Source organism: Dama dama, chromosome 19, assembly GCF_033118175.1.
Source record: "Dama dama isolate Ldn47 chromosome 19, ASM3311817v1, whole genome shotgun sequence".
In the NCBI taxonomy this organism is placed as follows: Eukaryota; Metazoa; Chordata; class Mammalia; order Artiodactyla; family Cervidae; genus Dama; species Dama dama.
Window position 1 is genome coordinate 9,461,462 of NC_083699.1, and position 6,000 is coordinate 9,467,461.

Below are 6,000 nucleotides of genomic sequence, written 5' to 3' on the forward strand. Positions count from 1 at the left end.
TTATTTTGTAGGGTAACCAGACCTTTTGAAAAGTTCTCAGTTGGGATCTGTAATGTCATTACTGGAGTCAGATGATGGATGGCTGGGACTGGAGTGGTCCGAAGACTCAACTGGGCTAGACATCCAAGGTGGTTCCTTTCATCACATGTCTGGTGCCTCAACTGACATGACTGAAATAGCTGAGAACTTGCTCCCATTTGGCTTCTCCATGCTGCTAGCTTCGACAGTCTCTGCATGCCTTCTCAGGTTTTTAAAATTCCCTACATGGTTGTCATTTTTCGCCAAAGTAAGCATTCCAAGAGATCAGACCAGAAGCTGCCAGGCTTATTCTGATCTACCTTCAAAAGTGTCTCTTCTAGAATATTCTACTGCTTACACAGGGTCAGCCCAGATTCAGCAGAGAAGGGGACTGCACAAAGTTGTGAATACTGGGCATTTGTGAGCCCCTATGTGTGTGTGCATACAATGTCATATATGGATGCAATGCAATATTACCTTCAGCTTTCATTCTGAACATGTAGATTTTTTTTTCCATGTGAATAAATGTGTACATGACACTGCTTTTTGAGATAATACACTTTACTTTTTTATTTCCTGGAGTAGTCGGTTTATTTTTATCCTTTCAGAACATATAATTCTTTCAACCGTGTTGTCAAAGCGGACACTTTTGAGACCTTGCATGACCAAGAGTATCTTTATTTTATACTCACTATTCATTTTTTGAAGTTTCCTTCCTTCAATACTTTGTGTCTAATGTTGCTACTAAAACACTTCGTCTCTAGGTCATTAGACAAGTTTCCTTTGTCTTCAATATTTTTTTTCCTAATTTTACTCTCTTTTTTGTTGTCAGTCTAGGCTCAGTTATTACCCATTTCACCTACCTCCTCCCAAAGCACTCATCAGGTGATGCTGTCTCTAAAAGAACTTACAGGCACTGCTCTTTCTCAGTGGCTGCATCAGTAATCAGCCAGTTCTTGGAGTGGAGAGCGAGGAAAGGAGGGGACGTTCAGGGTCCAGCTCACAGCTGCGTGTTCCCCCACTCTTCCGGACAGCCAGGCCACAGTGCTGACACTGTCCTGCAGCTTTCAGCCAAGGGGCTGGCCTGCCATTGTCCCTCCTCACAGTGGTTTTCTTGAAGGCAATGTCCACTCAGGGAGATGTGGAATACCACGAGAAAACTCCCCCAGGCTACTCTACGCATGCTACCCACATTTTCTCCATACCAGTTGCCCCTTCCACCCAAGCCCCTTTATTTCCACTCCTGCCTCTGGCATAAAGAGGCTCAACCACTTCTACCTCCTCAAGCCATTCTCACAATCCTTCTATTCTGAGATATGGCATTACCCCTCTGGGCTCCAAGTCATTCTCAGAGCAGACATCACATTATTTTCCCATTTGATAAAGAACCACATGTCCAATGTCCCAGACCCTTCACTTCATTTCTAGATAACACAATATTATATTAAAATGCAGCACTGAAATTAGAATATGCCAAACTTCAGAACATCAACTTTGAAATGAATTTTCTCAGACAGCTCTACAATTCCATTAGATATTGCACCTTATATAATTACTTTATTTTTCTTAATGAGGCAAAAATGAATAAATTAGCATGCATTATACATGATTGCTTTCTAAATTTGATTAATCAATAAAGAATAAAAATGGAAAATTATAAATATATTCACCTTGGTAAAACAAAAGACACAAGTGTCTTCTTATAAATTAATGGATACAGTTCCTTTTTCCAGAATATTTGGCATTCTTTATCAACTGGGATATAAAAGAATAGAAAAACAAAGGTTTCTTGTGTTGTCTTTTGTACTTCCATATTAATAAATCAGAAGAATAGTCCACTAGGAAGTACTAAATTACTTACTTCAATTATAGAAAGGAAGATATCTGACTTACATTTTGATCAGGCCAAAACCAAGTTCTTAAAATTTTGGCTCAATCTGTTTCAATCTTTGAAGTCACACAGTGGTGAACATTTTAATTGTTTTGTTCCATTGCTATGTATAAATATAATTATTTTCCATATGGATTTTTTTTTTTTTACTTCATTCATTCAAATCACAACCCTCTTATTGATCAGGGTTTGTTTGGGGGGGGGTTATCTGTTATGCATTTAATACATGGCTTTTCAGGGTTATCATTTTTGCCTCTAATTTGAAGTCATTTTTTATGATAAAGATGCATATTTTTTACTGATGCTAAATTTGGAATAGGTAAATCAGGTGTCACATTCTAGTGTTTTTCTCCATATTCTTTTACACATATATATATACACATTTATATGATATATATTTACATCTTTAGACTCTAAAATTTTGCATGTATAGCAGTACTTTTGCCATCTGTTTTTTGGATGTTTATGGATGTGAATCAACAATAAAAGTACCATGATCTATCCTATTAGCACATTTCCAACCAGAGCCTCACAGGTATACCTGAAAACATTCTTGAACCACCACTTTGGAAATACTCTCACTTAGCTGAGCTTTTGGAAGAACTTCTTAAGCATAAGTTTTGATGGGAATATTCAAAAGTAATAAAATAATTAGTGACTATATTCTTTTAACTTTGAATTATTTTCTTTGAGAAAGTTGGGAGGATGAAGAGATGTTTTCCAGAGCCCACTGTCACTCTCAGCTCCCTGCTTGCTACCCTTCTGGCCTCAGCTGAGCCCACACCATTCCCCACTTCATCTTAGTGCCTGGAAAACCAGCTGTGTTCTGTGGCCCAGGTCTGTGCCCTGTGGGCATATTCATAGCCTGTAACTGACTGATAGGAAGTGTAGCCATTATGCTCTCAGGAGCCCTTCTTGAGAGCTGAGTATCAGCATGCTTACCATTTGGGAGAAGATTGGAGAGAGGCAAGTTCATTCTTGCAAGGAATACAGCCTGGCAAATTCCATTAAACTAGAGGGTGGGAGCAAGCATCTGTTTACTGTGCAAAGTAAGCAAAAGGCAGACATCTGGGGAGACAGGTGATGGAGCGGAAATAGAGTTGAACTGAAATTCGGGAGGCATGTGTGAGAGCCCCAGCTTTGCCCATCCTGGCAGCAGGGTGACCTTGTGGGAGTTCAATTAACCTCTGAGGACCTCTGCTTCCTCAGCAGCACATCAAGAGTACAGATCTAGTACTGTGCTTTGGTACTGACACCAAAGTATTTACAAACCCACAGGATTTTCTTCTTGACCCCAATCGACCTCTCCTGCTAATGCAGACACACATCAAACACGGCTGTTTGTTCATAATAGGGATTCAATATGCTAAATGGACTGTCTATGGGCAACCTAATTAGGCAAGCAGTGGGCTGTGGCTTTTTCTGATGTGACTCTAATGCCCTTGAAAGGCATCCTTTGGTCTGCCCGGCCTTGACCCTGACTGATGGAGGCTTAGCATTCTTTGCTGACTTACAGAGAACAGTAACTATACCCATGTCAAAACTCATCACCCACGCAGAGTAACATTCTTACTGAGGGGTTAATATATTTTATTCCATGTGCAGGAAGCTTTGCGTCTCAGTTGGTTAGTCTGTAAGCTAAGACAGAATCATTTTTGCCAAAATTCATTCCTATAAATATTGGTGGTGAAGTGAGGCAGTAACGGAGGGACAAAGGGGACCGCTCGTTTGGTGAAACCCAACAACGACAGGCACCCTGTTCTCACCTCAGATGGCAAGATCAAGAGGGCACTCCTAGGACTTCCCTCGTGGTACAGGAGATAGGAATCTGTCTGCCAGTGCAGGGGACACAGGTTCAATCCCTGGTCCGGGAAGATTCCATGCTGTGGAGAAACCCAAGCCTGAACACCACAATTATTGAACCTATGTGCCGCAACTACTGAAGCCCACACGCGCCAGAGCCTGTGCTCGACAAAAAGGGAAGCCGCCATAAGGGGAAGACCACGCGTCACGGTGAAGAGCAGCCCCTGCTCGCTGCAGTTAGAGAAAGCCTGCCTGCAGCAACACAGACCCAGGGCAACCGAAAACAAATACATAAGCAAATCAAGAGGCCATGCCCAACGCTTCCTTTGGTCTTTTCATTAACTTGACTATTTTCATAAGTAAGAGGTACTTTCTTCTGAACAAGAAGGCATTTAAGTGCCATAAATTCCTGTGTCATTTTCAGAAATCATTTGAGGATGAACATACCAAGGAGGAAAATGACTGTGAATAGGGCAAGAAATATTACTATGACCCACGTTACAGGTTCAGAAACTGTACGTACACTGCAAAGCAGTAAAATACTGAATTACAATAACAGGCTTGTCTCTCTTTTTTTTTTTTTTTTTATTGATCTGAATGGTTAATGCCACAGAAACAGTGTGATTTCCATATCAGGAACTCAATAGTCTAAAGTGGCATTAAGAATAAAAACATTCACTTTGTTAAATTTCTTTACTGCAAAAAAGCCATGAATGAAATCAAAGTAAAAGGAGAACATCCTATGAGGATTAGTGTGCTGGACTGAGACTATTGTTTATTAATATTAAATAATCCACTAAAATAAATCCCTACTCAAAACAGTAGGATACATCCCTTTCTCTCATTCTCCCTACAATGGACTCTCAAACTGAAATTAAAAGTTAACCTCATTCTATTTTAGAATGATCTAAAGATACATAACATTCTTGAATACATTATAAAACATTTCTTCTAGTTATTAATGGTACTTTTAATTCAAGCAAGCTTTTCTATCAAGTATATTTTTATTTAGCTTTAATTTTTTTATATAATTTTTTTTTCTATTTTTCGGCTGCATACAGCATGTGGAATCTTAGTTTCCCATCCAGGGATGGAACCTGTTCCCCCTGCAGTGGAGTAAAGTGTCTTAACTACTGGGCCTCCAGGGAAGTCTCTATCAAGTATATTTTTTAAATCTACTATGTCTATATTGTCTTTTTTTAAAACTCTTAGTATAAGAATTCTTTTGCTTCATCAATAGGTATTTCTTGAAATCATTATGTGCTAGGAAGATTTCATTTTCTTCATTCCAGTGGAGGCCCTGGTGTCATATAATTATGGATCCCCCATTCATAGTATCATTTCTTCCTAACTTTTTTCATTGCTTTCTTCCTGATTACTTGAATATTCAGATTAATTGAGATTTCTCTATACTAATAAATTAGTATCAGTTCATATCTATTCTGGGCTTCCCTGGTGGCTCAGATGGTAAAGAATCTGTCTCTAATAAGAGAAGGTACGCAGCCTTCTTTATGGCCAAACTCCCACTGGAAAAACCATAGCTTTGACTACACAGAGCTGTGTTGGCAAAGTGATGTCTTTGCTTTTTAATATGCTGTCTAGGTTGGTCATAGCTTTTCTTCTAAGAAGCAAGCGTCTTTTAATTTCATGGCTGCAGTCACCACCTGCAGTGATTTTGGAGCCTAAGAAAATAGCCTGTCACTGTTTCCCTTGTTTCCCCATCTGTTTGTCATGAAGTGATGGGACCGGATACCATGATCTTAGTTTTTTGAATGTTGAGTTTTAAGCCAACTTTTTCACTCTCCTCTTTCACTTTCATCAAGAGGCTCTATAGTTCCTCTTCACTTTCTGCCGTAAGAGTGGTGTCAACTGCATATCTGAGGTTATTCATATTTCTCCCAGCAATTTTGACTCCAGCTTCTGCTTCATCCAGCCCAGAATTTCACATGATGTGCTCTGCATAGAAGTTAGATAAGCAGGGTGATGATATACAGCCTTAATGTACTCCTTTCTCAATTTGGAACCAGTCTGTTGTTCCATGTCTGGTTCTAACTGTTGCTTCTGGACCTGCATACAGATTTCTCAGGAGATAGGTAAGGTGGTCTGATATTCCCATCTCTTTCAGAATTTTCCACAGTTCATTGTGATCCACACAGTCAAAGGCTTTAGCGTAGTCAATGAAGCAGAAGTAGATGTTTTTCTGAAACTCTCTTGCTTTTTTGATGATCCAGCAGATGTTGGCAATTTGATCTCTGGTTTCTCTGCCTTTTCTAAATCCAGCTTGAACA